Here is a 10,749-nt window from a genome sequence, read left to right on the forward strand (position 1 = left end):
TTTGACGGCGACGACGGTCGGAGCCCGAAGAGGGGAACGGCGACGTGGCGGCGATGCAGGGCTTCCGGGGACCCGTGGAGCGGTGGGGAGGAAGAGGGAGTCGAGGCGGAGCTTCTGAACTAGTCGGGGGAGCGAGGGGTGGCCGGAGACGATGGCTATGGCGAACGGCGGCGACGGTGGTGTTCGGCCGGGCGAGAGAGAGAGCGAGGGAGAGGAGGGGAGAGCCGGGGGAGAGTGAGAGAGAGCAGGGGGAGAGGCGTGGCGTCGTCCAGGGCGTCGAGCGAGGAGGGGAGGGCAGGCAAGCAGGCGAGCAGGTGGCGTGGCGCGGTGGCCGTGCGCGCGCGCCGGCCACACTCCCCTCCCTCTGTCGGGACGAAGACGACAGAGGAGGGAGGTGCGCTGGGCCGGCTGCTGGCTGGGCCGGCCAGCTGGCTGGGCTGAACAGGGAGGAGCCCAGGTAAGCTTCTCCCTTTTAGTTTTTTTCTGTTTTCTGTTTTATTTAATATATCTGCAACTTTGCTGAATTAAATAAAATACCTAGGCAACTCCAAAAATCACCAAACTACTCCTGGCTCATAGTTGGATTATTTCCAACATGAAACATTTTAGTTTGGAGATATTTGAGCATTTAAATATTTTATACTATTTTAAATGCCCAAATTCAAATATTTATGATTTAATTCAAAAACCCTAGGATGGCCTAGGAAAATGTGCACCACTTTTGGCAGAGGTTCTGAACCAAGACAAAAATGATGGGCATTTTAGAAGGGCATTTCAGGTTCATTGAAAAATTATTTTAGTAACCCTAGTTGGTTTCAGAGGGGACTGGGGGTTCTGTCATCCCCATTTCAAGTTTCTGATGAAAGAGTAAACATGATGCAACACTCTAATGCATGACTAGCTAGGGTGTGACAACTCACCCCCACTCAAAAGAATCTCGTCCCGAGATTTGGGTTCCTCCGTGAAGAAGGCGGGATATTCAAGTCGAAGACGATCCTCCCTTTCCCAAGTTGCTTCATCCTCAGAATGGTGCGACCATTGAACCTTGAGAAACTTGATATTATGACGTCGCGTGGTACGTTCGGCTTGATCGAGGATACGAATGGGGTACTCTCGATATGTAAGATCATCTTGGAGATCAAGCGTTTCGTGGTCCACTTCACGGATAGGATCCGAGAAGCAACGCCTGAGTTGAGAAACGTGGAAGACATCGTGAACTCTGGAGAGGTGCGGAGGTAGTTCCAACTGGTAGGCAACTTCTCCTCGTTTGGCAAGAATGCGAAAAGGTCCAATGTAACGAGGAGCCAATTTGCCTTTGATACCGAAACGATGGGTTCCCTTCAGAGGGGTGACCCGAAGATAAGCCTTCTCGTCAACCTCGAAAGTCATAGCCTTATGTTTTCGGTCATATTGACTCTTTTGACGGATTGGGCTGTTTTCAACTTTTCACGAACGATACGAACTTGTTCTTCTGCTTCCTGAATCATATCCGGGCCAAAGAATTGTCTTTCCCCGGTCTCTGACCAGTTAAGGGGTGTTCGACATCGTCGTCCATAGAGAACTTCAAAAGGGGCTTTACCCAAGCTAGATTGATAGCTGTTGTTGTAAGCGAATTCGGCAAATGGAAGGCACTTCTCCCAGTCCATTCCGAAAGAGATAACGGAGGCTCGAAGCATGTCTTCTAGAATCTGATTGACGCGTTCCACTTGACCACTTGACTGAGGGTGGAAAGCGGTGCTAAAGGAGAGACGAGTTCCCATAGCATTTTGGAAACTTTCCCAAAATCGAGAGGTGAAAAGACTTCCTCGATCCGAATTAATTTCCAAAGGAACACCATGGAGGGACACTATTCGGGAGATGTATAAGTCTGCCAGCTGACTAGTGGTTATACTCTCACGAACAGGTAGGAAGTGAGCTACCTTGGAAAGACGATCGACCACGACGAAAATGGCATTATTCCCTCTTTTGGTCCTGGGAAAACCGGTAATGAAATCCATACCAATTTTATCCCATTTCCATTCAGGAATAGCTAAGGGTTGAAGGGTGCCAGCAGGCCGTTGATGCTCTGCTTTTACACGACGACAGACGTCGCAATTTGCAATATACTGAGCAATTTCTCTCTTCATCCTAGTCCACCAGAACCTCTGGCGTAGGTCCTGATACATTTTAGTACTACCGGGATGGATAGTGAGAGGAGATTCATGAGCCTCCTTAAGGATCAACTGCCGTAGATGCTGGTTCTTGGGAACCACTAGACGGTTCTCAAAGTACACCACACCATGATCATTGGTGGAGAAACAACTAGCACCTCCGCTAGCAATGTTCTCTTTGATTTTAGATATTCCCTTATCTCGCTTTTGGGCAGCGATGATTTGATCCGTAAGAGTAGGTTTTGCTACCAAGGTGGAGAGAAAACCTTGAGGAACAATGTGAAGGTAGTTTCCGAAATTCCTCATGGAGAAGCGGTTGACTTTGTTGTAACATCAGATTGTTACAATAAGATTTACGACTTAACGCATCAGCCATGACGTTGGCTTTCCCTGGGGTGTAGGTTATTCCTAAGTCGAAGTCGGTGATCAATTCAACCCAACGTCTTTGCCTGAGATTCAGATCCGGTTGGGTGAAGATGTACTTCAGGCTTTGGTGATCAGTGAATATCTCGCAACGATTACCGAGGAGGTAATGTCGCCAGGTCTTAAGTGCATAGACTACGGCTGCAAGCTCTAGATCATGGGTAGGATAATTCTCCTCATGTGGGTGCAATTGCCGTGAGGCGTAAGCAATTACGTGTCAATCTTGCATAAGAATGCAACCTAGTCCTTGTCGCGAGGCATCGCAGTAGATAACAAAGTCTTTGGAGAAGTCTGGCGGTATCAGCACGAGAGCAGAGGTCAGGCGTATTTTCAGTTCCTGAAAGCTGTGCTCACATTGTGGAGTCCATTCGAACTTCTTATCTTTCTTGAGGAGTTCGGTTAGAGGTTTGGCAACTTTGGAGAAGTTCTCGACAAAGCGACGACAATAGCTCGCTAAGCCCAGAAAACTCCGAACTTGCTTGACCGATTCAGGTGGAGTCCAATCAAGGACGGCTTGAACTCGCTCAGGGTTAACAGCAATACCTTTACCAGATATTACATGACCCAGATAGGTCACTTCTGACAACCAGAATTCACATTTAGAGAATTTGGCATAAAGGCGATGCTCTCGAAGTTTCTTCAACACTAGCCTTAGATGTTCGGCATGTTCTTCCTCGTTCTTGGAGTAGATGAGTATATCATCGAGATAAACTACGACGAATTTATCCAAATACTCCATGAAGATCGAGTTCATTAACCGAGAAAAGGTGGCTGGAGCGTTGGTTAAACCGAAGGACATGACGGTGTACTCGTATTGGCCATAACGAGTAACAAAGGCCGTTTTAGGAATGTCCCCGTTTCTGATTTTGATTTGATGGTAGCCCAACCTCAAATCCATCTTGGAGAAGACTGAGGATCCAGCGAGCTGATCATACAGGTCGTTGATCCTGGGAAGCGGGTATTTGTTCTTGATTGTGACCAAATTGACAGGTCGGTAATCTACAACCATCCGGTCCGTACCATCCTTCTTCTTGACGAATAGGACGGGGCAAGCCCACGGAGATGAACTAGGGCGGATGAAACCCTTTTTCAAGGATTCATCGAGTTGCTTCTTAAGCTCGGCTAGTTCTAGGGGTGCCATCTTATAAGGTCTTCTAGCAATCGGAACGGTTCCTAGAATGAGGTCTATTACGAACTCAACATCCCTGTCAGGTGGAACACCTGGCAATTCCTCTGGGAAGACATCCGGGAAGTCACGGACTACCGGAACGTCCTCAAGGTCTGGCAAAGGGCTGGCGTTAAGAGAATATAATTGTCGCTTGGCTATTCGGGTCAAGACATTGACTATCTTCCCCGAAGGATGGGTGAGTTGAACAGTCCTAGAGAAGCAATCAATTTTGGCTTGATGAGCTGACATCCAGTCCATACCCAAAATGATATTAATATCTGAAGATTTAAGGGCTATCAAAGATGCAAGAAAAACAAGTCTGTCGACTTGGATTTCATTTCCATAACTTACCCTAGAGGTCTGCCATCTAGAACCAGGGGTAGAGATTTCCATAGTGGATGGCATGTCACAGAATGCAACGTTATGCAAACGAGCATAATTTTCAGATATAAAAGAATGAGAGGCTCCTGTATCAAAAAGAACAGATGCCGGGTGGCAATTAACAAGAAGCGTACCGAGAACGACGTTGGGATCTTCTTGAGCTTCTTCGGCAGAGACACAGTTGACATGGCCACGTGAAGCGGTGACCGGTTTAGCATGAAACACTTTCCCTGTCGGCTTGCCACGGCCAACAGCTTTAGCAGATTGATTGGGGTTGGTCTGGGGGCATTCACGCATATAGTGACCAGATTCCCCACATTTGAAACAAGTCACGGAACTGGTACGTGGAGGAGCATTATTGGTTGGACCCCCATAGGGCTTGGCTGGAGCAGACTGTTGAACGGGGCGAGGCGCCTGGAAAGATGGCCTCGGTGTGAATCTGGGTGGCAGGGCGGTGTTGGGTACCCACACGCGGCGCTTCTGAGGACCAGCACCGGATGAGGAACCCGTGTCACGTCCATGCTTGTGTGTTGCGTCATAGTCAGTCTGACCAGTTTCAGCACTGATGGCTTTGTTGACAAGTTTCGAAAAAGATGTGCACTCATGCAGACGGAGGTCGCGGCGAAGCTCAGGACTAAGGCCCTTACGGAACCTTGCTTGCTTCTTGGCGTCAGTAGAAACTTCCTCAGTTGCATATCGGGCGAGATTACCAAACTCCCTGCTATAGGCATCCACAGAAAGTTGGCCTTGGGTGAAACTGCAAAATTCTTCACGTTTACGGTCCATGAGACCCTCCGGAATGTGATGTTCACGGAAAGCCTCGCTGAATTCAGCCCAAGTTGTGACATGGCCCGCTGGGCGCATAGCTCCATAATTCTCCCACCATAGACTGGCGGGGCCTTCAAGATGATATGCAGCAAAGGTGACCTTGTCAGCCTCCGCTACCAACGCGGATCGCAGTTTGTGAGAGATACTGCGAAGCCAGTCATCAGCGTCGAGAGGCTCGACGGAGTGGTGGAACGTGGGTGGATGCAATTTGATAAAATCACTGAGTGACACCACGTTAGCCCTCTGATGGTGTGCTGTATTCTGTTCAATACGCTCCAACAAACGGTTTGTCTCCCGCTTGTTTCTCTCGGCTTCCATCATCACCTCGGCTAGTGAAGGAGGATGAGGCAGATTTTCATTCCTGGCTTCACTGCCTTCGGCCTGCTCTTGGGAAGCAGGGTTAGCGCGCGTGTTGACCATCCTAGATAGACAAGACAAGATTTAGTCAGGATGGTAAAATTCCGACATAGGATACATGACGTAAGGAATAACTCGGAATGCAAGATGATCATCCGTATGACATGGTAGATACAGAAACTGCTTCTTTTATTCCATCGTCATACACACCATATAGGGTTTAGTACAAGACCAAACAAGTACTATCACGGTGAAAAGAGGATTACATCTCATCGGAGGCATTCCAAGCTCCTATACATTATTTTTCTACACCTCCGGAAGGAGTACAAACTAGGTCATATCCCACGAGTCACGCAGGACGATAGACGACACAACTAGTGCGAACTAGTGATACTACCACTAACTCAGACCGATCCGTAGTAGTCCTCGTAGAAGTCACCTCCATAGCCTGGAAGCTCAACATGTTCATCCGGAAATAGACGATCTCGCGGAGCTTGTGGACCATAGGGGCTAGGATGAGGTCTTGGACCAACAAACGGTGGCCTGCGGGGACCGCGAGGTGGGGTGATGCCTCCTACATCACGCCAAACCATCACGTCTGGCAGAGCAGATCTCACAGGATAGAGATCGCGCATATCTGAATATCCAGCTTGCACCGCCGGTGCGAACCGAGTCAAAGTGGCCCAGTGGTCAGCACGGGTATTGAAGAGCTCTAACCTTAAGGCCCGATTTTCACGGTCCTTATCCTCGAGCATCTCAGCAGTGGTGCGAGTCCGTGAATCCTCCTGAGTGGAATCAGCATAGATAGCCTGGAGATACCCTTGTGCTCCCGGAAGTGATCCTGGCATATACCGGAAATCAGAGTCCCGAAACAAACCAGATCTGACTCGCATAATGGTCATCATAGAGTAGGCGGCATCCTGCACAGCCATCTCGATAGTAACCCCGAGTCCATAGGAGCAGTGAAGAGGCTCGGTGGATCCAGGATAAGATGGAAATATCCTGACAGTGCAGAGATACTGGCTTTGATTAAAATCTCGGAATTGCTCTTCGACCGTGTACTCAGGATACCAGCGGTATCCAGCCTCAGTCATTACCCTGACCAACTTAGCGGTATGGCCGGGTACATCTAGGCATCGAGTCAGGCGAACCACTTGATTGAGGTCGCGAGTGGCCATCTGAAAGCACAATCATAATGCAAAGGCATTAGAATTTCTAGCAAAATTTTGGCAGCATAACTGCTGTAAATGCTCAAAAAGGATATTGAGACATTTGACAAAGGATTTCGTGCATACTCAACATCATCATATCAAAGTTCCGAAACCATTCTAACAACACAATGTGGTAGTAGAACTGAACTAGGCTGGTAACCATCAAACTTATAAGGTACTACTGATTAGTAACTCGTGATCCTGATAGAGAGAACAGAACCTAATTCCTTAACCCCCGGTGGAAGAATGGACTGACTCAGATCAGAAAGTCATAAGGTATAAGGAGTAAAAAGAGCCTTACATTCCAACCCACAAACAATTCCCCTACATATAACTAAAGAATTTCTAGACTCAACATCGACCAGTTTGGCTTGGAGAACCTACAGGCAGTCCGGCTCTGATGCCAACGCTGTCAGGACCCCGACTCGATGTCACATCGATCTAGCTGGTAACACCTCATATCACTTTGCGGCCTCACGCACGGTATCCCCACGGGTGTCGTCTTACCTTTTCCCGGGACCGTTTGCGCCTTTTGGCTCACGTATATGATGGTGTCGCTAGCATCCATATGATAAAGAGCCCGGGCTGACATGACTAGTCGTAAACCCAAAGTGGCACAGACTTACAGGGACAGGCATCCATGACCCAGCTTCGAACGTGTCGGTCATCAGCAAGTGGGCCCGGGCTGTAGCACTGGGCTAGCAGGACTCCGGTAAACCGGGCTGTAGCGGGCTAACAGGACTCCGGTACTCAAAGCGTGACATTTCCCCGAAGGGACAGACACAGGAACGAAGAAGGACACATGCCGGCCAGCCTAAGTGTTCCAGAGCAGTAGCAAGCTACCATGGCTCAGCGGTAACACCAGGAGACATTTCCCGGTAAGAGAGGCTACTAAAGATAAACAACTAGATAGTCAGATCCCACACATACCAAGCATTTCAATCATACACACAATATGCTCGATATGTGCAAATACAACGAAGCATCACAACATGACTCTACGACACAAGTACTTTATTTAGGGCTCAGAGAGCCATACATAACATACACACAAAGGTACGGGTCTCACGACCCAACATACAAGTCATACAGTCATACAAGCCAACAGCGGAAGTACTTTGTCTGGGTACAGACAACTAGTAAAATAAAAGAGGCTTGGAAGCCTAACTATACTACGTGGTCCATCACAAGCTCAGGGTCACCACCTGGGTCTTTAGCCTACTCGTTGATGTCAACGTCTACATAGAACCCATCAGAAGGGGTTGCAGCGTCTTCTGTAAAAAATGTAGATTATAGCAACATGAGTACAAAGGTACTCAGCAAGACTTACATCAGATCCTACATACATGCATAGTATCAAGAAGGGTTGGTGGAGTTATTGCAGCAAGCCAGCTTTGACTCTTGGCTAGACTATCCTACGATACTCCAACTTGAAATAGTTTTGCGCACACGAGTCCACTACTCACCACTTCAATACACTACCGAGGATCCACCTCCATCTTCCTACGGAAGAGCCATCCTCGGCACTCACACTTATCTTGAGGCTTTTAATAGTTTCCATTTACTTGTCTATGAACTGTATAGGCAACCAAGTAGTCCTTTACCGCGGACGCGGCTATTCGAATAGATTATGATAACCCTGCAGGGGTGTACTTCTTCATACATGTTTCCACCACTTAGCGTCTGCACACGACATGTGCTCGGCAGACTTCAAGCGAAAGCCGACGTGGGTGTAGACCACGACCTACCTAAACACTTAAGGCTCTAGTCCAGGTTTATCGCCTATTCAGGTTCCATCCGCAGGGAGTCCGGCCGAGGTTTCCCATACGGCCCCGAACGATGTGAACAGGGTTCCCGAGATACCTAACGGGTATTCGGTACACCCGGCCACGTACCTACCGCATCACAGCCCACCCCTACGGTCAGCGCTGTCCACGGCCTCCAGTAGGCTACAAACACCAGAAACTACTTGCAACTCCTGGACAGAGAGCTAGGGTGAATAAGAAGTCGAGCGGGGTCATATTTCAGGGCCCAATGTATGGTAGTAGCTGATTCTTAAATCACACATACAGATCTCAGTGCTTAGGGTCGGCTTCAATGAAACAACCCACCATGTACTCCTACATGGCCTCTCATCGATACCTTTACCAAATCGTGTTCACCACACCACTCTCATTACCAACATAATCATTTCACTCTAGCCCATCACCCAGATGAACCAGACCTGACACGACTCTAAGCATAGCAGGCATAGCAAGGTAGGAACAACACATACATGTGGCTCAATCAACTCCTACACATGCTAGTGGGTTTCATCTAGTTACTGTGGCAATGACAGGTCATGCAGAGGAAATGGGTTCAACTACCGTAGCACACAGCAGTTTGAATCGCGTTGTCTTAATGCAGTAAAAGAGAGCAGGAGCGAGAACATGGGATTGTATCGATATGATCAAATGGCTGGTTGCTTGCCTGATGGTTCGATGCACGAATACGGTTCTTCGTTAGGGTAATCACGGTACTCCTCGGGGACAGAACCTGTCGCAAAGGGCATCGATACACAAGCATCACCAAACAATGTGCAACAATATGATGCATGCATGAAACATGGCAATATGAGTGTGTTGGGCTAATGCAACTAAAGCCAGAAGGGTTTGAACAAATTTGAATCAAAGATTCAAATTCCAAATTCAAATATGGCCTTTTAAAGTGCCTTTTCTTGTTCTGATTAAAACATCAATTTAACTTGTTTGATCATGCATGAAAATAGTACAGATGGATAGATTGGATTTTTCTGATCATTTTTCATATATAATTTGTCCAATTTGGAGTTACAGAATAAAAGTTATGAATTTTTGAAGTTTAAATAATATTCTGGAATTTCCTGATTTAAATTAATTCCAGAAATATAATTATTGCGTCAGCATGACGTCAGCATGACGTCAGTGGTCAACTGTGGCTGGCTGAGGTCAAACCTGACGTGTGGGGGCCACACGTCAGTGACAGGGGGGGTTAAACAGGATTAAATTAATCCTAATTAGGGATTAGTGGCGTTGGGGCCCACTGTCAGTGTCAGGGGGGTTAACTAATAGTAGTTAGCGCTAACCTAACCACCTGGCCGACAGGGCCCACGCGTCAGTGACCCTGGGGGGTCAAACCCCAGGTCGGGCAAGTCAAACCCCACCGGCGACATGACGCCGGCGAGGTCCGAGACGGCGGCGAAAGTGCTTTTTGCCATTCCGGCAACCAAATGGACGGCGGAAGGCATCTACGTGTTGCTGAGGTTGAGCCGCGTCTATTGGTGGTGGTGGTTGGGCTCGGGGTGGCCGGAGTTGACGGCGGCGAGCTCGGCTGCGGCGGCCGGAGTTCGGGTGCGGTCGGGATCAGTGTTGCAGGGGGTTTGGGGAAGCGTTGGTGCATGCTGCGTGCTCCTGGTGAGGTGGGGAGCACGATGGTGTGCTCGGTTGGGCGCTACGGCGACCGTGGCCACGACGGCGACATCGCCGGCGGCGTGGAGGTCTCGGCCGAGGTGGGGCTAGGGCCTAGAGGTCGAAAGAGACCAGGGGAGAAGGGGGAAATTATCCGGGGGCTCACCGCGGAGCTGCAGGGATGGTTAGCGGGCTCGGGGACGCGCTGGTGACGGTGAATTTGACGGCGACGACGGTCGGAGCCCGAAGAGGGGAACGGCGACGTGGCGGCGATGCAGGGCTTCCGGGGACCCGTGGAGCGGTGGGGAGGAAGAGGGAGTCGAGGCGGAGCTTCTGAACTAGTCGGGGGAGCGAGGGGTGGCCGGAGACGATGGCTATGGCGAACGGCGGCGATGGTGGTGTTCGGCCGGGCGAGAGAGAGAGCGAGGGAGAGGAGGGGAGAGCCGGGGGAGAGTGAGAGAGAGCAGGGGGAGAGGCGTGGCGTCGTCCAGGGCGTCGAGCGAGGAGGGGAGGGCAGGCAAGCAGGCGAGCAGGTGGCGTGGCGCGGTGGCCGTGCGCGCGCGCCGGCCACACTCCCCTCCCTCTGTCGGGACGAAGACGACAGAGGAGGGAGGTGGGCTGGGCCGGCTGCTGGCTGGGCCGGCCAGCTGGCTGGGCTGAACAGGGAGGAGCCCAGGTAAGCTTCTCCCTTTTAGTTTTTTTCTGTTTTCTGTTTTATTTAATATATCTGCAACTTTGCTGAATTAAATAAAATACCTAGGCAACTCCAAAAATCACCAAACTACTCCTGGCTCATAGTTGGATTA

The sequence above is a fragment of the Triticum aestivum genome, chromosome 2B (assembly GCF_018294505.1).
Source record: "Triticum aestivum cultivar Chinese Spring chromosome 2B, IWGSC CS RefSeq v2.1, whole genome shotgun sequence".
NCBI classification, from domain to species: domain Eukaryota; kingdom Viridiplantae; phylum Streptophyta; class Magnoliopsida; order Poales; family Poaceae; genus Triticum; species Triticum aestivum.